This window comes from Rhinoderma darwinii, chromosome 4 (genome assembly GCF_050947455.1).
Source record: "Rhinoderma darwinii isolate aRhiDar2 chromosome 4, aRhiDar2.hap1, whole genome shotgun sequence".
NCBI classification, from domain to species: domain Eukaryota; kingdom Metazoa; phylum Chordata; class Amphibia; order Anura; family Rhinodermatidae; genus Rhinoderma; species Rhinoderma darwinii.
In genome coordinates, this window is record NC_134690.1 from 233,283,579 (window position 1) to 233,308,849 (window position 25,271).

Genomic DNA, 25,271 nt, shown 5'->3' on the forward strand with positions numbered 1-25,271 from the left:
CAAGTTACCATGCGCTGTGTTATTCAATAGAGGCTGCTGATGGACATGTCTGGACACATGCCCCTTCATCGACTGTCATGTTTATGTTGACAGTGCAGCTAACTCCTGTTGGTACTTAGTTAAAGGGGTTGTCTCACCATTAAAGATCATATTCATTTACATGCTGTTAAAACAATGATCAAGTAAAGAGTTATGACATTTACTTACATAATATGGTGTTCAAAGTGTATATCAATGTGTGCCGCCACCTACTGAGCTGAGTGCTGGAGGACAAGCATGCACAGTCACTCTTCCCATAGTCAGTTCTCTGCATAGTTATCCTCTGTTCACTGCAGGGCAGCCAATAGAAACAGCTTTCCTGTGTCAGGGAAAGGTCCAAAGAAGATTGTCCAATACCATTTTTATAGGCAATAAACCGTGTGTTCAGGGTGCGGTAAGGTAGGGATGTATTGAATATTATAACTGAAATACCTGATGCATGTAGTAGGGGTCACGAAGATGAGGGCAAATCACCAAGACATCTGGGGTGTTTGTGTGTGTAGTGTGGGGGGGGGGGGTCTTAGGTATAGCAAATATTGTGTACCTCTCAGAAATGATGGAACCAGTGGGGACTACATAGCCTGTTGCGTCCTAAACGTGGGAATTTTATGGTTACAAGTTGCTATCAATTCTTCCATCTTATATTTGAAGGTTGCAATTCTACTTGCTTCCTCCAATGTGAAGTGACCGGATTTTTCCAATGTCTAGTTATCTGTCTAGTTATCGCTGAACGGGTTGCTAGCAAAATATGACCAACACCTGTTCTACATTGCGACGGTACTTGATCTAGCTGTAGGAAAAATAAACCAGGTTGGGGGTTTCAGACACCTTGACTTTGGTAAGCCTTTCAATGAGGTAAAAAATATTAGACCAGAACTGTTGCTTAAATGGGCAATCCCACCATATATGAAATATTGATCCAAGATTAGAGCATTGTTTCCAACATATACTGGAATATTCAGGAAACATTTTAGATAGCTACTCAGGGGTGAGGTACCAGTATTTTCATAGATGTTTTCAAATGTAATGTATTTTTAGAAATTCTCCTAACCGCCCTATTTGCAGCTCTCCATTCAGATATTAACAAGGAGAGTTGTAACATTTGTTCCTATTAAAGTTGATGAGAAGTTTTGGATTCACACTGTTGAGATTGCAGCAGTTGGTAAAATAGGGCAACACCACTGAGTTTTGAGGTGGGTTTAAAAGATACAAGGACCCGAAGTGGGATTATAGGTAACCATTCAGCTATTCCCTTAAAGGTTTCTAATCCTCAAATACTTAGAAAAATCTCTGGAAGAGATATGAAATTGATGCCCTGTGTCTTCAAATGATTTCAATACCTTATTCGAAAATATTCTAAAACAAACCGATTCCTAACCCATAGTATCCAAATCTTGTGTGAGAGCTACTGGAGACCTTACTGGGGAATCTATAATCAAGGCATAGTTCAGACTCATATGAATACATAAAATCCCTCCACACCTTATATGTGGTTTTCATGCTCAGGGACCATTGGCGGAGGGTTTTCGCAATTGACGATATAGGATGTAGTAGTGTAATGAGTGGAGTGTCAGTTAAGTGTTCCTCCAGTCCAACCCACATCTTTCCACAGGAATAATTTCACCAAAATTTGGTTTGGTCTAGCGTGGCTGCCCAAATATACTTTTTTAGGTCTGGCACCCACATACCACCCCATTCTCAGTGCCTTGTTATAACCATGCTCTTCACTCTACGGTGTTTATCCACTTATATGTAGTTGAGTCAAATACATTGTAGGTGTACGAAATAGGAGCTTAGTATATGGTGAGACATCTATATATTTACAATTATAAAAATAAACATCTTAACCTTAGAAATTCTGCCCACGAAAAAAATGGGTGATTATAGGTCTTAAGAACATTGATTACTTCTTTCAATAAAGATGCATAGTTATATTTCAAAGATAATTTTCTCGATTGTGGCACACATGCATATTTTTGTAGCAGTTTTTATGGCTGTAATCTAAGCCAAACACAGGAGTGGATCCAAAAAGAAGGAAAAGTATAAAGACACGTTGTGGATTTGTTGAAGATTTTCCATCCGGATTTGCAGGTGGAAAATCTGCAGCGGAGGACTTTTGCAGGCAAGTGGGTGAGATTTAACAAATCTCATCCACATGCTGCTGAACATTTTCCACTCAGCAAAATTCGCCGAAAAGTCCAAATGTAGCACATGCAGATTTTGCTATGGTTTTGCAGCAAAAAAACGGTAAAAAATTCCCTACGTGCATGGGTATCCCAAAGGAAAAACTGATATGTCTTCTCTCTTTTGGATCCATTCCTGTGCTTGTGAGACACTGCTACAAAAAGTGCATGTGTGATTTCAGCCTAAAGAGCATTCCCATATAAAATCAATAGTAAATTGAATGTCTTTTGTTTGCTTCTGTTACATAGTAAATACAAAAACGTAACAAATTTCTTAGTTATATCTGATATTAGGAAGCTGGTTGATAACCCCTACGGCTGCCTTTACAATTCCTATAGGCAAATTTTACATTGACAGAACAAAATTATTCTAGGAATTGAACATTCCCATAGGTCTCGCATGGTCAGCGTTTTTTAAATGTAACATGCAAATTTGATGTAGAAGCCAATAAGAGAAATGACAAAAAACTGCCAGAGTATGCTACATTTTAAAAAAACGTCACTGAACCCGAAACTGCTACAAATCAAAACACTTTATATGTAGCCTTTTCAATATTTCATTATAGACTTTAAGGTAACATCTGGCCACAGCGTTTCTGATCCCCCTCCCCAAAAAAAGCTGTGAAAACGCCCACAAAAATGGCATGAAAAACACAGCGAAACACTGTGTGTGAATCCAGCATTTAAAATATAATGGAATGTTCAACTTCTTATTAGTTTTAGGCCTCATGTCCACTTCAGTTATTTTCATCAAGGTGCTATCCGTTTTTTTAACGGATAGCACACTGAGACATTAATTTCTATGTCGCCATGCACAATTCCATTGTTTTAACAGTTTTGTGCGTCCGTTCCGTCAAAAGTAGAACATGTCCTACTTCCAGTGGCGTAACTACCACGGTAGCAGCAGTAGCGGCTGCTACGGGGCCCGGGGCTTGAGGGGGCCCGTGCCGCCAGCCGACACGCCCTCCCAAATGCCCGGTGGCGCCGCTAGCAGCCGTTATGGCTGCTACAGGGGTAGCACCGCTACTGTGGGGCCCGCACCACCGAGCCTTACACAGGCACTCTCATGCCTGTAGGTGTCGCTAGCACCGGAGGGGGCCCCGGTGCTAGCGGCAGCCAAATACATGTATTAGCACTGAATGGCCGGGCATGTTCCGTGCCTGACCATCCAGTGCCTTACAATGACACTGATTGGTTAGCGGCGCGATGACATCATCGCGCCGCTTCCATGCTTGGAAGGTGCTGATTGGCGGGGCAAGTCATTCTGCCCCGCCAATCAGCGTCATTGAAGGACGCTCATTCAGCTCTTGCAGACATGCTCAGAAGAGAGCATGTCTGCATCGCCAGTGAACAGCGTGGGAACCGGAGAATGTGAGTATGTCAACTTTATATATTTTTTTCCTCATAAAAATGTGAATGGCATTATCTATAGTGGGGGGGGTCTATCTACAGGGGGGGGGGGTCGTCTTTATGTGGGCTATTATATATAGGGGGGTCTATATGTGGGGCAGTAGCTACAGGGGGGTCTATATGTGGGGCAGTAGCTACAGGGGGGTCTATATGTGGGGGTGTGGGCCACTATATACAGGGGGGTCTATATGTGGGCCACTATATACAGGGGGGGGGTCTATATGTGGGGCACTAGCTACAGGGGAGGTCTGTATGTGGGGATGTGGGCCACTATCTACAGGGGGGTCTATATGTGGGGCAGTATATGTGAGACACTATACAGGGGTGGGCTATATGTAGAGCACTATCTATAGGGGAGCTATTTTTTAGGGTACTTTCTATAGGGATGGGCTATGTGTGGGACACTATATACAGGGGTGGGTTACCTGTGGGGCACTAGCAACAGGGTGGCTATATGTAGTGCACAGTCTACAGGGGTGGGCTATATGTGGGACAATATCTACAGAGGTGGGCTATACGTGGAGCACTAACTATAGGGGAAGCTATATGTAGGGCAGCACGGTGGCTCAGTGGTTAGCACTATTGCCTTGCAGCTCTGGAGTCCATATGTGGGCACTATCTACAGGGGCTTCTATGTAGGTCACTATCTACAGGGGGCACTATCTACAGGGGGCACGGTGTGTGTGTGTGTGTGTGTGTGTGTGTGTGTGTGACATACATATATTTAGATGTGTTGAGAATTTTAACTTTGTTTACAGGTGCAGAAATGTTTTAAAAGTGAGAAGCTGAAGACATCTAAACGGAAAACTGCAGAAATGGGTCATGGCCGGGAGAAATCCATCATAGATGTCTGAACCGGAGGGAGAAGAAAAGAACTAGAATCTGAGACGTCACCGGTGAGTCACTTAATGTAAATGTTTATTCTGCCTCTAATCAGTATTGTAGTCACTGTATGATCTGCAGCGAGATGATGGTGGTATGATTTTTTTTTGTGAAACCGCATCTCCCAGCATATCCTTATCATTGTTTCGGCCATGCTGGGAGCTGTAGTTTTACGCCGTACAAACCTATGCGCAGTGGCGTAACTACCGCTATAGCAGCCGTAGCGACTTCTACGGGGCCTGCAGCATGAGGGGGCCCGTGCCACCCGCCGGCACGGCCCCTCGCATGACCGCAGGCTCCGCTAGCAGCCGCTATGGCTGCTACAGCGCGACGCCACTGAAGGGGTTGTTCCTACAAAAGACATGCATCCCCTAACCACAGGATAGGGGATACATGTGGGATCGCTGGGACGCCCAGCGATGAGGAGAACGGGGGACCGAAAGTCCCCCCTAAGTTCTCCATGACAAACCTCAGACTTCCGTAGTCTGTCTGCAGCTCCATGGAAATGACTTGCGCACCGGTCGTGCTTGTGCGCATGCGTAACCAGCGCTCCTTTCATTTTTATTGAACTGCGCAGACGCCGGAAGTCCGAGGTTAGTCATGGAGAACTTCAGGGGACTTTCGGTCCCCCGTTCTCCTTATCGCTGCCAGCGATCACACATGTATCCCCTATCCTGTGGATAGGGGATGTGGATAGGGGATGCATGTCTTTTGTAGGACAAACTATAGGCCGTTTTTTTTTTGTTGGGGGGGGGGTCTGTATGGCGTAATCTACAGAGGGGGCTATATGGCGTTATCTACAGAGGGGGTCTGTATGGCGTTATCTACAGAGGGGGCTGTATGGCGTTATCTACAGGGGGCTGTGTATGGTGCTATCTATAGGGGGGCGCTGTGTGGTGGAATCTATAGGGAGGCACTATCTACAAGGGGGGGGGGTTGTGTGATACCCAGCAGAGGGGGGGGGGGCCCAGTCAAAAGTTTGCTATGGGGCCCAGTCTTTCCTAGTTACACCCCTGCCTACTTCTATCCATTGTTCAGTGTCCGTCTGACTCATTGAAGTCTATGGGTCTGTGAAAACAATGGACGGCACACGGAAGGCATCCGCGTGCCATCCATTTTTCACGGATCCGTTGCCAAGCAACGACAGGGCGTGCCAAAGTTCCCTGCATTCAACACACAAGATGGATTTTATTGGACCGTTTAGAACGGAAGACAAACGGAAGCACAATGCGGGAGTGACAACGGAGACCACAAGGATGTCACAACGGACACACGGATCCGTTTTAAACGAATGTGAAAACGGTGAAGGATGTGAGCATGAGGTCTTACACCCACCCATAAACCGTTTGTTTTTGTTGATGAAAAGGAGTGGGTAGTATGGACCTTAAATTGGGCAGTTTGGGCCTTTTTACTCCACAGTTCCACATAGACAAGACTAAAAATCAGGTGCATTTGCACAAATAATAAAATATCATATTTTTTACACCTCTCTGCACTTTTCACATTGAACTTTAAATCTGTAGTAATTTGTAATAGTTCACCCTCAAATCAAGATAACACAGATGTCACACTTACTAGCGTAAAGGGTATGTCAAATATGTGTGGGTGCAAGCTTTCCTTTGATGTTGAACTGTAGCTCAGGCCCCATGCACACGACAGCAAAAAAACCTCAGTTTTTGCGGACCGCAATTGCGGTCCGCAAAAACGGAGCCATTCACTTTCATTGAACACTGACACCTTTCCGTAGCACTACGGAAGGGTGTCAGTGACGTGGAAATGTTCCGGGAATTATGGAACATGTCCGTTCTTTCGCATTTTGCGGGCCGTGCTCCCATACTTTGAGAGGCTGTCAGTCAGCGGCCGGCCGTGCCCACAATCGCGGGCCGTGATTGCTGGCACGGTCGTGTGCATGGGGCCTTATTGTGTGGGTTTTAAAGGTAAATAGACAGAAACCGTTATTTTGATATACCTTTAATATCTAATGTGGCATGTTTTAGTATATCCTAGGGATGTCACGATGCCAGAATTTGGACTTCGATACCGATACTTTGTGTAGTATTGCGATACTCCATACCAAAACGATACTTTTGCCAACAATAATAAAAATGTGAGGCACATGGTGTGATGAATTTTGAACCTCCACGTGCCTCACATTAATAGTAATTAACCCCATCATGTTCCTCAGTCCTAATGGACAACATTGGGTTAATGTGTGAGGCACATGATGGGGTTAATTACTATTAATGTGAGGTACATGGAGGTTCAAAATTCATAATACCTCGTGCCTCACATTAATAAGTGAAAGAAAGCAGTTTTTTTATTTTATAACCGCGTAAACATAAGTGACGCAATAAATGTGTTATTACGGTCGCAACGATACCGAATGTGTATATTTTATGTATTGAGACTTATTTTAATGTTTATTGTAATGTGTGTGTGTTTTTTTTATTTTATTTAACATTACTTTTTTATTTTTAAACTCCAATGTACTGGCATATATCTATATGCCAGTACATTAGCCTATGTACTGATAGTACACAGGCAGTTGTTAGGACATACCTAAGTATGCCCTAACAGGAAATATGGTCAGACAGCCCTGGGGTCCTTCAATGGACCCTGGGCTGTCTGCCCATATATGGTATGGAACTCGATCGCATCACAGGAATTCCCTGTGAAGCGATCCAAAGGGCATCCCCCCTTCTCATTTTCCCCTGAATGCTGCAGTCAGCTTTGATCGCAGCATTCAGGGGAATAGAGGCGGAGATGAGAGGTTTCTCTGATCTCCGCCATTAGAGCAGGGCTGCGGCTATGTAATACAGCTATTGCCCCGCTCCTGACAATAAGTGTGCGCGGTCAGCATGAGGTGATGTGGCCGGAGCTGCATTAATGAGCGTCAGGGCAGGCACCGAAGACAGAACATGGGAGTGTTTTGCAGTGCACCCGCCATGCTCTGCCGTCAGTGCCGCCGCTCATTAGTGCAGTGCCGGTTTCATCACCTCATGCTGACCACGCGGACTTGTCAGGACTCAGGAGCGGGGCAATGACTGTATTACACAGCCGCAGCCCCGCTCTCATACATTTATGTGTTACAATACTGAGCTGTGCAGCAGCACAGATTAGTATCGAAATACATTAAATAAGGGTATCGAACCGTTTGTGGGTGCACGGTATCGAAACAGTATCGAAGTTTCAATGCATCGTGCATCCCTAGTATATACTTGTATTCCACTTGAAATAACAATCCTAGAGCAACTTTTCTTAGAACTCTGTGTTGTGACGTATCACTTTTATTGCATTGAAAATGTATTTTTAATTGACAACTGGTTGTTCCCATTTCCATGGTCAATGGGGTGACCGTGTCAGATTGGGAAGCTACACACCAGATTACCAAAGCGACAATTAGGCCCCATGCACACGACCGTATTTTTTCCCTCCCAGTAAATACTGTCCTTTGTCACACTTTTTTAACCCGTATTTACAGACCCGTGCCGGTAAATACGGGTCCGTTGTCATTCGTATTCCACCCGTATTTACGGACCCGTAAAAAAAGGGGGGCTGGAAATGGGTCACATGATCGCTCAGACGCCATTTTCTCTTTATTCAAAAATTGAAATCCCCTGACGTCGCCTAGCGACGCTCCCACAATGCCATGTAACATCTGTTGAAAGAATACAATCAATAACCCATGAAAGATATACCAAACATACACACTGAAGCGAAGTTAAAGAATTGTAGAAATTAATTTGTCACCATTGTACAACAACCTTAGACCACTCCTTTCAATTTCAGTCTAGTATTTTTTTCTGTTCTCATCCCATTAGTAACATAAATCGGCCGGCACCCGGCTGCATTAGAAATAATAGAAATAATAGACCCCTAATGGGGCTATTCACACGACCGATTTTTTGACGGCCGGGTAAATCGGCCGTCAAAAAATAGGACATGCTCTATTTTCGGCCGGGTGCCCGGCTCCCATAGAAGTCTATGGGGCCGGGTAATACACGGCCATCACCGGAATGTGTACCGAGTGATGGCCGGGTTTTCCGTCGCTTACGCTCTATCTCCTCCTCCTCACAGCGCAGAGTGCATGTGAGGAGGAGTTGATGCCATTCGGACGAATGGCTGTACACTGTGTGGCATGGCCGGGGTGTACAGCAGGTGGAAGGGAGCACTGCGCTTGCTCCCTTCCCCTGCTTGTTTTAAAAGCGCCCTGGCCCGGCGACACCTTCCATGGCGCCGCTAGCAGCTGCTGTAGCGACGCCACTATAGCAGAGCAGGGAGGTATCTCCCCGCTCTGCTATGTGCTAGCCCCACTTTAGCTCCTTGAAGGAGCGGAATCCCCGTGTTTTCGGGGATTCCGCTCCTGGACAGAGCGCTTGATGTCTCTGTCCATATCTGGGCAGTGACATCAGGGGAAACTCCTGAAGCGGAATCCCCGAACACATGGGGATTCCCCTTCAGGAGTTGCCGCTGATTTCACTGTCCAGATCTGCCCGGCCCGGAACGGATGCAAAACTTTATGCAAACCGGCCGGGCAAAATGGCCGATTTTACCGGCCGACACTCGGGCTCGGGCTGGACCCTGTCGTGTGAATCCCGCCTTACACCTAAGTTGACTAGTAGGAGATTGTTTATGCACCTTTCACTATAATACAAAGTCAGCATGCTATAGGCAGCTTTACTAGTGACCTCTGAAACACACATAAGACACTGCAGGGTTGCCTAGAGATTTTTTGTTGTTGTTGTTTAGGCTATGTTTGTGTAGGCTTTTTCTTACTTAGTTATAAATATACGAATACAGACAATGGCAGCCAGTTCAATAACATATAATTATATAATGAAGTACAAAAAAGGATGATACCGATTGCTTGTAAAGAGTTAATCTGCTAGAGGAGACAGGCCATTTGAAAGTGCTAATCTGCTAAAAGAGACAGCTGCTTGTATAGGGTTAATCTAAGTCTCTTACTATATACACACAGATTTAGCAGCAGCCACATACTGTGGAGAAAGTGGGAGAGAAATGTTGACAAGATTTACCTTCCTTGTATATCTGCTGCTGCTAGAGATTCTTCAGATTACTCAGCAGCCGCCTCCTCATCCTCATCCTCTAGCTGCTCCATAATGCACAGGAAAATAATTTTACGTTGCTGCTTATATAACAATATCCAGCATTAAGAAATTCAGCAGCAGAGATCTTCACTGTACACATGCGGAACACTAACAATCTCCCCTCTCACAGTGGGCTTTCCAAGCTCAGAAATAGGAAGTCTCACACAGCAGTCAAAACATGGACTGCTCACTGCTGCATGTTAAGACGTCAGCTGAAGTCATCACAGCGCTTAAAGGGCCAGAGCTTTTATCACTAAATTAGAGATAATAATTTTTTATTTTTTATGTTATTTGAGAAAAGGATTTATATTTTGTCATCCTATTACTTCGCGGGGTTTTCTAAGAGATAGGTCCTCTTTAAAGGCGTTATCCCATGAATAATAAATAAATTACCTAATCCTAAACATATTTTGTATTTTTTCATTCTGACACGTGATATTCGATTTATAAACTTATTACAGCGCCACCTAGTGCTTCAGCGCTCCTCCCTATGCTGAGACCAATGTTTCACGGTCTACTCTCATCTTTGGTGGGGCAAAGGGATTCCTGCTTGTGAGCAGGCTGTCCCATGATCTTCAGAACACACAGCATTCCCCATCTCTGACAAAAAGAGAAGACGCTGAAAAGTATGGGACAGCCTGCTCACCAGCAGGGATCCCTCAGCACTGCCGATGATAACAGAAGCAGTAAGACAGCGCATGCGTGTACGACTCTCCACATCCAGTTCTGATGCTTATGTGCTTATTGTAGGCACTTTTGGTGGATATGTGTTAGCACAGGCACTACGACAAGTAGGCTACGCAACTTTAAAAGCAGCAAGCTGTGATGCACTATGTATTCTGACAGTTCTATCATAGACAGCATTAACGCTTTCAGAAATTTGTGCTACAGTAGCTCTTTTGTGGGATCGGACCAAACAGGCTAGCCTTCACTCCACACGCACATCAATGAGCCTTGGCGCCCATAACCCTAACACTTCCTTGGACCACTTTTGGTTGGTACTAACCACTGCAAACTGAGAACACCCCACAAGACCTGCCATTTTGGGGGTGTTCTGACCCAGTCGTCTAGCTATCACAATTTGGCCCTTGTCATAATCACTCAAAACCTAACAATTGCCCATTTTTTCTGCTTACAACACATCAGCTTAAAAAACTATCCACTTACATCCTAATATATCCCACCCCTTTGAAAGGCACCATTGTAACCACATAATCAACGTTATTCACTTTACCTGTGGTTTTAATGTTATGGCTGATTGGTGTAGGTGGAACAGATAATGGCAAACATAATAATAAACCGTAATAAGAATTATTGAAAAACTGTGACTTACCAATATTTCCTAAACTACTATAACTTGATTTCACCACATTTCTTCAAGTGCCACTGTTATGAATACCCTGAAAAATTAAAATAGACCATTAGTTTTTACATTGCTTTCAAACCATTTACTTGCTGATACAGGAGTAAGCAATCTTTTAGGTAAGAAAAATGTAAGCAAAAGGATGATGCTGGTCTTTAAAAATGCTGATCAATAAAAGGAATCAATATGTATCAATAGGTAATGTGTGTAAATATAGAGAGACATGGATGAACTTTGTTAACGCTATATCCTCATATTTTCTTATTGTTATTATGGGGAAAGGTACATGGACGACTTAACATGTGACTTTGGATGTTGGTTTATTGTGATCACCTAGGATCACAATGATTTTAATGAACCAATTCTCCTTTACTGAACTTAGATGTGATTGATAATAGCTGGATTCTGCGTGTCAGAGACAAGCAGGACCCGCTGTCACCATAGCCGACAGTCCCATTGAACTGACGGATTCGGGTTTCAGCTCTGTATAGAAGCTGTATCTCAAATTTTTTTTAAAATAAAAAACAATTAAAAAGTTGCAATAAACACCATAATACATTGTTATTTTAAAAAAAGTGTTCAAAGGTTTACATAGCCTTTAAGTTTAAATGAATGTAACTAGGACACAGAGAAATTGTATCATAATGAAAGATATACCGTATGTATCACATAAATCTATCAATAGCACAGCAACCTTCACTAAAAAACTAATTGCATTTTTTTTTTTTTATAGACAAATCATGAGTGCTATTTATGACAAATGTATTGCTAATATTTTAGCCATTTTAAACTCATGCGCCCACCTGAGGAGCAAATCAGGCCAAAAAAATTGACTCATTTGCTTCTCTCCTACTCTGACATGTGTATGGTTTTATTTATATGTGTTAGGCCCCAGTCACATCGCGTTTGTGCTATCTGCTGGGCGTATAAGTTTTTAAACCCTAAAAAAATATTGAAACGTATAGCTCAGCGTATACATAGACTATAATGGGTCAAACGTAGACCAAAATAGCATCTGTTTGGTCTATGGTTGTCATGGTTTACGTTGGGATACTGTTTTTTGAAAGGACAGGAAAGCGTAGTCTGCTACGCTATTCTGTACTTCAAAAAAAAAAGTGTACGCGACGTGACATTTTTTTTGCATTGATCTCAATGGACGACGTATGCAAACATAATGCTATAAGTTTACATACAGTAAATCTATCTGTTTTTTTTTTTTTTTTCTATCAGTGTTCACTTGGTAAAAAACGGACAGAAACGTATACCGACGTATGAGTATATGCTAAACGTACATGCAATAAAAAACACAGAGGTAAACAGAAAATGGTACACGTTTGTATACGTTTTCAATGCTCCACGTTTTTATAAAAAACCTATACACCCGGTGGATGGCACAAATGCGATGTGAATGGGGGCCTTAGGGAGTAGGCAGGATGGCACTCGTGTCACTGGACAAATATTGGTAACTGCATTGTTTTTGCCTTTAAGCAAAATGTATCATTAATACACAACTACTAAAGGGCAGACCATTTTAAAAATGGCTGCCACTAGAGAATGATGATATACTAATATGGCTGATATACTGTGACAATGGAATGGCAAGATATGGCGAAATTTAAATTTCCCTCACCTCCTCATGATCTAACCAGTACCTAGCCTGAATGCCATTTTCCCCTTAGAATGGGACATATGGCTCTCATCCTACGGTAGACTATGGTGCCAAATAGAGGCACTATACAGCGGCACACTGAATGCCTACAGCCCTCTAATACGAAAGTATAGGGACTCTGTGTGCTTCCACACAGGCTCTGTTGTGTGCATGAGGCCGAAAGGAGACATTCTAAATTTACAAAATATACTAACCGCTTAAATATCATTATTAAGATTTAAAATATGTCCCATTCCCTAACTGCTTCAGAAAGTGACACGATTTCGAGAATGAGTTTTATTGAGCACTTTTACCCTTTGATACTGCTCATAGATGTCGGTTAGTTCTCACATATCCCTGACATATAGTAAGATCACTTTCTCCATTAGTTCTCAGGTGCATACTACGGATCTGGACGAGAATCTGTGTGCCGCAAGTACTATGATCTACTGTGTGTCGTATGTATGTAACTATTCCATACAATACAGAATGCCAAAATGTATTTTTGGTGGAATCGTATGTAATCCAGCAGAAAAATACTCTATATGTCTCCATATGGTAAAGACAGGGTACTGACAGATCACTCATTTCAAAGCACTACAATAACATACCATAGTAAATAAAACTATAGCTTCAACCTAGCATCCTCAGCCACTTCCATCATTTTTTAGTGGAAACTAGTAGGTTTGTAAGACAAAACAGGAAAAAAAAGAAAAGAATATTAAAAGCTAAAATTTAAAAAAATGAAAATACAACCAAAAAAGCCCAACTTTCACTTTCTAAACAGAACTAGAAAAATAAATCACAATTTTTTCCTTGAGTATGTGAGATGATCTAAACTCATCACCTTCATGGACATAAGGGCAGTTGTTTCACTCCCGCCATTATAATACTTTTTACGTGGATTTTTTGCAATATTCTATAAGATGTACAAGTGTTTTGCTTCCTATATTATGTGTTAGTATTAATAACATGAAAGAAAAGCAAATTATTTTTTCCTGGTGTATTTTTTCTCAAACATACTGGGGGCCAATAGTATTGCAGATACGCTCTGGTAGAAGTATTTAAAAATTTAAATAAATTTAAATTCCTGTATTATATAGTTATAAAGATATCTAACCACAGAGGTCAACTGATTCACATCTTCCTAAGGTTCTCACAAGTTCCTCACGGCTCCTGGATGTAGCTCCCTGTTCTACATTATGAATGCATTCCATTTACTAATAAATAGCCATAAACCTTGATGTAAATAATATTGCCATTCACATGAATCCCGGGGGTCTAGACCCTATATTAACCCACTCCTTCAGATACTCACTCTGCACCACCACATAGATTATTCAAAGCATAATTCATACTTTACACATAATGGATTCATTTATCAACAGCTTCCCCCTTTATTTCCATTCTTTGCCGTGGGCTTCACTCATTGTGCAACCAGCAGAAGTTAACTTGAATTTACAAAATGTGTTCACTTCGCCGAGAGTCCAGAGCGATTACTTCCAATAATTTCAATGTTAACTTTAAAGTGGTATTGCCATCTTGGATATTTATGCCATTTCCACAGAACAATCCATAAATGTCTGATAAATGTAGGGTCCACCGCTAGGACCCATACCTATATTTAGAACGTGATCTCCATATCCCTGTCCAATCTTCTGCCGCCGTCACTGGGCTCTGGCCACTGACTTACAAGGTTGACAGGTTTCCTAGAAACAGCCGAGTGCATTTTTGCTACGCTGCTTTCAGAACTCCCATAGAAGAAAATGGAAGATACAGAAACAGCGTCGCACAGCAGGATACGCTGTTTCCGGAACCTGGGAGATTGAAACGCGTTGTCTGTATGTAATGAATAATAATATCTGATTACCACATCCTGAAAAGACAAGCCGTGGTGTATAGCAGTGTTATTTGTACCTTGCATTATTCTGTTCCTAAAAGTTACCGAGTCAAGCGACAAACAAAGCTCCAAACGCAGCAAGCTGCAATGCACTGTTTTTTCTGACACCTTTCTATCATAGCCAGCATTAATTTCTTCAGCAATTTATGCTACACTAGCTCTTCTGTAGTTCAGACCAGACGTTACAGCCTTCACTCCCCAAGCGCATCAATGAGCCTTGGGCGTCCATGAGCCTGTCGCCGGTTCACCGCTTGTCCTTCCTTGAAACATTTTTGGTAGGTACTAACCACAGCATAACGGGAATACCCCACAAGACCGGCTATTTTGGAGATGCTTTGATCCGGTCAACTAGCTATCACAATATGACCAAATTGTCAAAATTGTGCCCATTTTTTCTTCTTGCAACACATTAGCTTTAAGAACTGATGGTCCACTTACAGTCTAATATATCCCACCCTTTCATAGGCGCCGTTGTAACGAAATAATGAATGTTATTTATTTCACCTGTCAGTGGTTTATTGCTATAGCTAAACGGTGTATGTGTAATAATTTTAGGATAAATAAGTAAGAAATAAGAATGAACACTGGCATTTACACCACTGCATTCTAAAATGTAATGTTGGGCACTGGTCTATCTCATTTCCCTAACCACAGTAGTTGAATTATTAAATTACAACACATTAAAATTAAGACAAACAGATGACATGTTTATGAATATGATTTCTCTATTCACAGCAACCCACTATGAGTCTCTCAGCTATAAAATCAAAGCTTTCTCAGTGACAAACATGTATAACCTTGGAAATGGATGTATGACAGCATAAACTCAAGATAATCTTAGGGGGACATGGAAGGTAATCAGTCTCCGAAATAGATGCTCTTAAGTATGGCGGTCTATTAGATGCTGTGTAGCGCTCTTGCTGAACGGTGCCTCGAAACCTCATTCAGAGAGGCAATTTAAATTATGGCCTATATTTTTTTTGTTTCAGTTCGCGTCCGTCCCAATAGGTTTCCTTTTTTTTTTCACGGAAACAATAGTACACCACACTACGCTATTGTTTCCATTAAAAAAAAAACAAAAAAACGGAAACCTAGCAAAACAAACGCAAACTAAAACTAACTGAAGAAAAAAAATACCATTGAAATCAATGCTATTGCAAACTGAAATGTTACTTTCCTTACTTTTGTTCATCTGTTCCTCTGATTGAACAGATGAACAGAAAGACCGAACGGAAGGCAAACATGATGTGAACAGGGTCTAAGCTGTGGTCTTTAGATATGGTGATCCTGTACGGAGATAGTCAAGACTGGACATTTTCTTTACAATGTGAAATTCTGCGCTGAATAGAACACAAAACATTTAAAGGAACTGATGGGTTTTGTGGTATAGTGGTATATTTTAAGATCTAAACAGCATAAATTGACTGCCGAAACACAATCTGGAACAATAAAGTGTATAAAGATACAGAAATATTTGACAATCTCTAGACGTGGCTGAATGATGGGAACATATGGACACTATGTTTAGCTTGTATATAATTTAATGCATACAGGAGAAATTGCATTTCACAGCAGAAAGAGTTAATCGTGCTCATAGATGTGAAGATGCCGCCCTGCTGTGGGTGAAGGAGCCCTCTGCTGCATCAGGCCTCTGTGGATATTTGAGATGCGATTGAAAGAACTAAGATTGCTGCAGTCACATCTGGATGAGGAGGCGCTTGCTTTACACTTGGGTAAACTATGTAAATGCTTGATTTCCTACAGTATAACATTCAATACATCAGATCCAGAGGGCAGCAGGAAAATGTATTTATATACTGTATGGCGCATGCTTGAAATCTGAAATGGGGGGACACCGGAAGGAAGACTTTATCATTTCATTTAAATCACATTATAACAGATACAAAATCTACCTGCTTTATGTGGATGTGCTGCCACCTGATATTGAAAAACATGGCTGGTATGTAACACATACATATATAAGAGATTATACTTGGCGATATTATAATTAGTGATATCATCCAAAAACCTTGGGACCGATTCAGTAGCTTAGGATCTAGTATTCTCATGCATAAAAAGATCTTTTGGCCTTTTCCAAAAACAAATCCTTGTTTTTAATCAGCATCTCAGATATTTGTCTTTATACATCATAGCTAAAGGGGGTTTTACACTGGTAGATTATCGTGCAGACGAGTGTTCATATAACGCTCATTGCCGATAATTGCCCTTTGTGCCCTCGGAGTAACGACCGCTCGTCCCCATCCATAGCTCTGTGTGACAGGAGCAAACGAGCGCTGATCAACGATGTCTCGTTGACCGGCGTTCGCTGCACCGGCCAACTGTCAGCCGGTGTAAAAGGCCCTTAACTCATAGTCTTAGGTTGCGTTCATACTTGCGTATTTTTTGCAGTATGTTTTTTGTTCACAGATTAGTTGGAATGCCAAAAACAAACTGCCTCACGCTGTATCAATCTTTGGCTCTGTTCACATCTGCATTGGAGCTTCCATTCATAACGGAAGCCACAATGCTGTCCCAAATGTGCTGCGCTGTTCTTGCCATCAAATCTGATGAAACTGCACTGCTGTCGCTGTCAAACCTGATACCATACAGTGATATACGTCATACATAGCCCCCCAGGTTAAAAAAAAGTATACTGCATGTTATGCGTTTTTTTGCATTGGCCCACTGAATATGAAACATCATAAAACTACGCTTTTATTTACAGTTACAGAAAGGTATACCAACATGAGCTTGTCCGACAGATGCCAAAATAGAGCTGTATGGACATGTTTATGTGAATGTGGTGTCAACAGAGCCTTACAGATAAAAAAAACAAGTGTGAGCCCAGTTCAATATGAGTCAATGAAATTGAACTGTAGGACTCTATGGTGGGTCTTGTCGCAACGCTCTTTTTTATTTGTTGATCAAAATAAGTAAATGTTAGAAAAGTCCTGCAATTCAGAAACATAAAAAAAACATCAAAATGATGGTGGGCATAACAGCAAGTTCCTGCTGTTCATCCCACAAATTAGGCAAAAGGATAAATGACATCAGCGTAGATCTGACCATACAGCTCCTTCCGCAGCCTACATAAGTACTTAATATGTAGTTTAACGTTTGCACCAATTATTACATGATATAATTCACCAAAGAAATGTTCTTTTTGGTCCTTTTTTGTGATATTATACCAGTGTTTTTAGTTAGTAGGATCAAGCTCAATATAATACAATAAACCCGTGTTAAGCCTGTCTCCATACAGAACCTGAACATTCAGAACAGTTCTATAGTGCTGTTTGACAGAAAGAGCTGCTTTATCTGTAAGCCCTTATTCACACGACAGGGTTTCCCGGCCGGGTGACGGCCGTTCATAAAACGGCCGTCACCCGGCTGCATTATGAACAATAGACCCCTAATGGGACTATTCACACGACGATTTTTTGACGGCCCGGGAAACCTGGCCGTCAAAAAATGGGACATGCCCTATTTTTGGCCGTTTACCCGGCCGCCCGGCTCCCATAGAAGTCTATGGGGCCGGGTAATACACGGCCATCACTGGAATGTGTCCCGAGTGATGGCCATGTATTCCGTCGCTCGCTCCCTCCTCACAGCACAGAGTGCATGTGAGGAGGAGGAGTTGATGCCATTCGGACGAATGGCTGTACGCTGTACACTGTGTGGCAGGGCCGCGTACAGCAGGTGGAAGGGAGCGCTGCGCTGGCTCCCTTCCACTGCTTGTTTTAAAAGCGCCCTGGCCCGGCGACAGCTTCGATGGTGCCGCTAGCAGCTGCTACTGCTGTAGCGACGCCACTATAGCAGAGAAGGAGGTATCTCCCCGCTCTGCTATGTGCTAGCCCTACTTTAACTCCCTGAAGGAGCGGAATCTCCGTGTGTTCGGGGATTCCGCTCCTGGACAGAGCGCTTGATGTCTCTGTCCATATCTGGGCAGTAACATCAGGGGAAACTCCTGAAGCGGAATCCCCGAACACATGGAGTTATTCAGGAGTTGCCCCTGATGTCACTGTCCAGATTTGCCCGGCCCGGAACGGATGCAAAACTAATGCACACCGGCCGGGAAAAATGGCCGATTTTATCGGCCGACACTCGGGCTTGGGCGGGACCCTGTCGTGTGAATAAGGCATTAGGGTATGTGCACACGACCTATTTTCAGACGTAATGGAGGCGTTTTACGCCTCAAATTACGCCTGAAAAGACGGCTCCAGTACGTCTGCAAACATCTGCCCATTGCTTGCAATGGGTCTTACGATGTTCTGTTCAGACGAGGTGTAATTTTACGCGGCGCTGTCAAAAGACGGCGCGTAAAATTACGCCCGCGTCAAAGAAGTGCAGGACACTTCTTGGGACGTTTTTGGAGCCGTTCTTCATGGACTCCAATGAAAACCAGCTCCAATTACGTCCGTAAAAGCTGCCGCGAAAAACGCGAGTACATGCAAAAACGTCTGACATTCAGGCGCTGTTTTCGCCTGAAAACAGCTCCGTAATTTGAGACGTATTTTGCGTTGTCGTGTGAACATACCCTTATTGCGCCTGAAGTAATGGTCCTTACGGTCATTGTTTTGTTGTTTTACATTAGTAAGAACAGGTTCGATGAGCTCAGATGGATATGACCACGCTGTCCATTACATGTCACCTGATATAAAGGGACAGCTAGTAGAGGGACCCTGCCAACCAGCAATACAGACCTCAGCTTCCTGAACTCCCATGAATATGGCTTAGCAAAAGAGTAGGACCCCAGGCTTATAAGTGTAGATGGCGTTAAATTTTACCAAAAATATTCATTTATTCCTAGCAAGTAAGTGTCGTAAAAAATAGTTTATTTCCCATTTACTATCCCTAGGCTTAGGACTGCATCCTGTTTGCTAGAATACTTTTTGAGGCAATGGCTCACAGTATCAGACTTGCGGTGATGTGGTAAAGATTCATTAATAGGAACGTTCAGCCATGAAGTATTGAGCCCAATTATCACAGTAATAAAGACTACAATGTGCTTCTGTTATAAATCCTGACAGGGATAGTGGAGTATTTTACGACAGACAACTCAGGTTGTAACGTTCCTGTATACTATTCATGAACCCAAAGGGGCTATCAAGCCACGTCTATGTTTTATGACACTAAAAGCCTCAAGAGAAATCAGCGTCTCTATTTCATTTTATTAGTGCCAATGCAATTTGCAATTAGGACACCCAGCGAAAACCATATACAGAAGACTGAAGAATCTGGGTGTCACCTAACCATTTATGGAATAAAATATATTGGTTATTTATAGTCTATACTAATCATAATTCCAGATAGTATACAAACATTATGTAAAAAAAAAAAAAATATATATATATATATATATATATATATATATATATATATACACACAGTGAAGGAAATAAGTATTTGATCCCTTGCTGATTTTGTAAGTTTGGCCACTGTCAAAGTCATGAACAGTCTAGAATTTTTAGGCTAGGTTAATTTTACCAGTGAGAGATAGATTATATAAAAAAAAAAAAAGAAAATCACATAGTCAAAATTATATATATTTATTTGCATTGTGCACAGAGAAATAAGTGTTTGATCCCCTACCAACCATTAAGAGTTCAGCCTCCTCCAGACCAGTTACACGCTCCAAATCAACTTTATATAATCTATCTCTCACTGGTAAAATTAACCTAGCCTAAAAATTCTAGACTGTTCATGTCTTTGACAGTGGGCAAACTTACAAAATCAGCAAGGGATCAAATACTTATTTCCTTCACTGTATATATATATAGACAAAAAACAGAGGGTTGGAGCAGCACTATAATAAAATGCCTAACTAGAACATGCCTTCATAGAGAAGGTGAAACGTTGTGGTCTGATGTTGGATAAATAAATCTACCTTTTTTTTGAGTGCTGCTTCATGTTCTCTCTTCTTGGAGATATATATATATATATATATATAGAGAGAGAGAGAGAGAGAGAGAGAGAGAGAGAGAGAGAGAGAGAGAGGTAGGTAGGTAGATAGATAGATAGATAGAGATAGATAGATAGATAGATAGATAGATAGATAGATAGATAGATAGATAGATAGATAGATAGATAGATAGATAGATAGATAGATAGATAGATAGATAGATAGATAGATAGATAGATAGATGTGAGATAGATGTGAGATAGATAGATAGATAGATAGATAGATAGATAGATAGATAGATAGATAGATAGATAGATAGATAGATAGATAGATAGATAGATAGATAGATAGATAGATAGATAGATAGATAGATAGATAGATAGATAGATAGATAGATAGATAGATAGATAGATAGATAGATAGATGAGATAGATATCTATATATAGATAGATAGATAGATAGATAGATAGATAGATAGATAGATAGATAGATAGATAGATAGATAGATATCTATATATAGATAGATAGATAGATAGATAGATAGATAGATAGATAGATAGATAGATAGATAGATAGATAGATAGATAGATAGATAGATAGATAGATAGATAGATAGATAGATAGATAGATAGATAGATAGATAGATAGATGAGATAGATATCTATATATAGATAGATAGATAGATAGATAGATAGATAGATAGATAGATAGATAGATAGATAGATAGATATCTATATATAGATAGATAGATAGATAGATAGATAGATAGATAGATAGATAGATAGATAGATAGATAGATAGATAGATAGATAGAATACAGTATGATGAACTGAATGTTCTTGTGTAATTTACCAGAAGATTTTGAGAAAACGGTGGCTAATGAACACTGTGAATGCAAATGACTATTTCTACGGGGAACGCTACGTATTGCTGCCCAACTAATGGAAATGAATGTGTACTTTCCAATGAGTGTCTTCTGGGAAATTAATTAGTATAGATAATTGTCCTATACCTAGGTAGATTTTCACATTTCTGAAGCAGAAAACCCAAGTCTCACGTGTGTCTTCTTGATATATGGATTGCACTTCTACTACACAAAATGCATAATAATGGTAATAAAACATTTCATTGCTGTTTAAGATTTATTAAAAAAAAAAATTAGCAAACATACAGAAGCTTTTTTTAAATGTTTATCTTGTTACATAGAAAAATGTCTGCTTGAAGAAGCCCCGTCACTAGGTCATATAGGCAGAAATGGTTATCTGACCTGAATAGCACCGTCTACCTTATTGTAGCTCAGTTTTCTTTCCAATTTACAGAGATTTGGCCCCCTGTTGTGTATGTTAATGTGCTGTTGCTAATGTACTACTCTAATTTTTCCAATGTGTATTTAGCTCCCCTGCATCTGATTCTGACCAATCAGCAGGAGGCAGCTTTAGAGCGGTCATGCACAGCTTGAACTCGCGAGATATGGTTGTTCTGGCGAAAACACAGTGTCTGGCCCCTCTGAAATTGTATCATGCTGATTGGTCAGCATCAAAAGCACGGAAACTAGTTTTACCTCGGGAGAATGAGTGTAGTTTACCATTGGCTAAGTGCAACAAATTAGCATATAGGGTGCCAGAAAAACGAGGGACCATATCTCTGGAACAGAAGGGGGGAAAAAACCAGTGCTGGAATGGTAAATTCAGGTTAGATAACCAGTTAAAATTATATGAGTGAGGGACAGGTCCTCTTTAAGCTCTACATTGACATGAGAAGGAAAAGGATATTTCAGACTCCCTAATGAATACATTTTAAGGGCTTGGTTTGCTAGTCAGTGTGTGACTATGACTGGGCCATTGCCCATCAGGTCAAGCAGGAAATGGGTGACAAGTGGGCTACTGCCCAATCGGTGAAGCAAGAAGCGGGTGGCAAACACATTTGCTACCCGCTGATGACTGATGATACTGATTAAATGCCGCCAGCTCTTCCATACTCAGGATTTCTCTGTGATGATAGCAGCCAGTAACACGTCCATTAGAGAAGAAAGGTAGTATTGTTTATTTTTACTTAATTTTTTTGTGATCAGTGGGAGCTGGAAGGAGACATCTTCTCCTGCTAGAGATTTTTTTTTAAATAAATGTAATTATAAAGGAGCAGTGGCTAATGAAAAACATTTTCTGTAATTTAAAATTAAATGAAAATGTTACATTAAAAATTAGATTTCAATTATTATTATTTTTCCACACACTGAAAATGGAAAGGATTTAAATAACAAAGGGCTTATTCTGATCAGAAGTAAACGAGTTAAAAGCTGGAATGTATGAAGCAGATGTTGTGAAGAACATACATTGAGTGGTGGTAATATCAATGATGTACTTATTTCCTTATGTAAAGCCCTGTGCTGTTGGGTTATAGGAGCGAGCTGCATTTGTACTACTCTGTCTCTCACTGACACAGACTCTCCCCGTACATTGGCTCTGAATAAGTCTACTCTTAGCATCTCTTATCTTTAGCAATACGGACAATATTCTACACTGTACAATGTGTCACCACATGCAAGATGACAGAAGACCAGCAGCATGTCTACTGATGTGCTGCTAAATGACGCTTTGGAAGATGCGGTCATACCTGAAAATCAACATTTTTGGACATTTCACCACAATGGATGTTATATCTTTAGCTCATGAGAAATAACTTACATATCAATGCAGCTATAAACCAACGAGGAAAATATCTCATATTATCACACATGGAATCTAAAATATTCTGCATTGGTGAAAAAGACCATGCCTTCAGTCATTTTAAGTGACATTTTTTTTATAGCTCACACTTTCTTAAGTGGGACATCGGGCATTACAAAAAGTGTTTTTGAATTTTCTGCTCCCTGCTGAATCTGATCTTCTTCTTTTAAGTGACCGACATACATAAAGAGATGTGACATTTCTTGGCAAGTTCAATACCCAAAAGAGACTATGAATCAGACACAATGCCTCAAAGTTTTAGCTCAGCCTAGAACATGTATATATTAAAACAAAATGTATATGAAGCCTATTAAGTCCTGAAAACAGCTTGACCTGCTAATTTTAGATCAGTATTCTCCAAATGATTAACAAGATGTAACTATAAATTGCTAAATATAAGATTATCTTAACTCTTATGAAGAAATCATATGTTATGACAACAGGAAAGACTAATATGAGAAGTAGAAAGATTACCTTGCCGTTCCTGGGAGCCCCATAGGAAAGAAGTGGTGGTGCGCATGCTCGGCAACCACTCCACTCTTTCCTATGGGGCGGCCGAAGATAGCACTCGGCAGCCCCATAGTGATGAATGGAGCAGTGGTCGAGCATGCGCACTACCACTCAATTCCTATGGAGATCTCCGAAACAGCAAGGTAAGCCTGTTCTCGTGATCGGTGGAGGTCCCAGCAGTCGGACTCCCACGATCAGATATTTATCACCTAACTGATAAATATTGATATGCGAAAACCCCTTTAAGTCTACAACATGTCTGAAAGTTGATATTCTAACTACTTCTTGTACGTACTTGCGGAGGTCTTCATATACAACCCTTTTTTCCTTGCCAAGTCCTGCTGCTGAATTTCTCTACATTGATTTGTTGTGTGTCTATTGTACATCTAGTGACCGTTCTTTGAGCTCTGAGAGACACTGTTAACAATATACAAAAGTGGGTGAGATACATTTTATTCCTTAACTAAGTCTCTTAGTGTTAAGTAAAGGACAGATTGTACAGACTGCTTTGCAGTTTTAACACATGCTTTTTCTTTCTAAGAGCTGTTTGTTTCTGACGGATAAAAGGCTCACTTGTACCATACTAAACAAAGCTTAGAAAAAAAATCTCCTTGAATATTAAAATGTCTTATGCATCCCTTTAGGCATGTACATAATGTGGAAGTCACATCAAAAATATACTCTTTACCAAAAGAAAAAGTCTGAATGATGGGATTATTCATTTAAATTTAGCAACTTTTTTTTCAGAGACTCCACTATGTAACCAGTTTAGATATTATATTAGAGTACTGCATTGCGCAATGCAGAAAATCAAGGAAAAAGCCTAGTGGATTGCACTGTTCAACTATAGGACTCACTTTTTGGACTACCGGTTATTTTGGTGCGAGGGGTTCTCCCCAGGCATATCATTGGATCAAAGCAGGAACCAGTGATATGCCATAGAGAGGGGGTTGGTATGCTTAGTCATCAGGTTGGGTCAACAGTGGGGTGGTCAAACATGGTACAAAGGCAGATTATATCAGGTTAAGGAACAGGCTAAGTCAGTAACTACTGGTAACATGTGCAATGAAATATGAGTAAATTCCCAAGTGTGCAATAGAGGGATAAACAGCAATAGGAGCGGTGCCTACGCGTTTCTGACGCTGACTGCGTCCTTAGTCATGGCTGTAGATTCCTACATTTTAACAGAACCTAACAGACTCTTCGCTGGATCCAATTCTTTGTTTCTTCCTGTGCTTACACGTGTGCCGACACGGGGATCCGTGCTTGAATGACTCAGCATATCTGCAAAGGTGAGATGGAGGAACCCTCCTATATTTTCTTCTATACTGGTAACATGGTACCAAGTGAAGAATAACCAGAATATAAGCAGAGAGAGCAGCAAGAGAATAAACAAGTGGATAGTCAAAAACAAACCGGGTCACAATTCTAAAAAGCAGAAGGTATTAAAACACGGACAGAGAGCTACCTACATAACAAAGTACCACCGCTGACATCATCTTGGTGCTAGGGTCCTCTTTAAATCTCAGCATCTGCAATGTTATTGGAGAGCAAGTGTGCATTGTGCATCCTCCACATAGCGTCTCAACCTGCCGCATCCTCT

The 25,271-nt window shown here is 41.2% G+C and overlaps 1 protein-coding gene across 4 annotated transcripts in view; it reads right to left on the bottom strand.

The window, feature by feature from the left end:
* The window catches only part of FYN (FYN proto-oncogene, Src family tyrosine kinase), a 197,414-nt gene that overhangs the window by 111,651 nt on the left and 60,492 nt on the right, over positions 1-25,271 (bottom strand). For all 4 annotated transcript variants that reach the window (XM_075862287.1, XM_075862286.1, XM_075862284.1 and 1 more), the window contains one exon: positions 10,956-11,022. The gene's annotated coding sequence lies outside the window, so the exon portion shown is untranslated. The remainder of the gene's footprint in view (positions 1-10,955; positions 11,023-25,271) is intronic.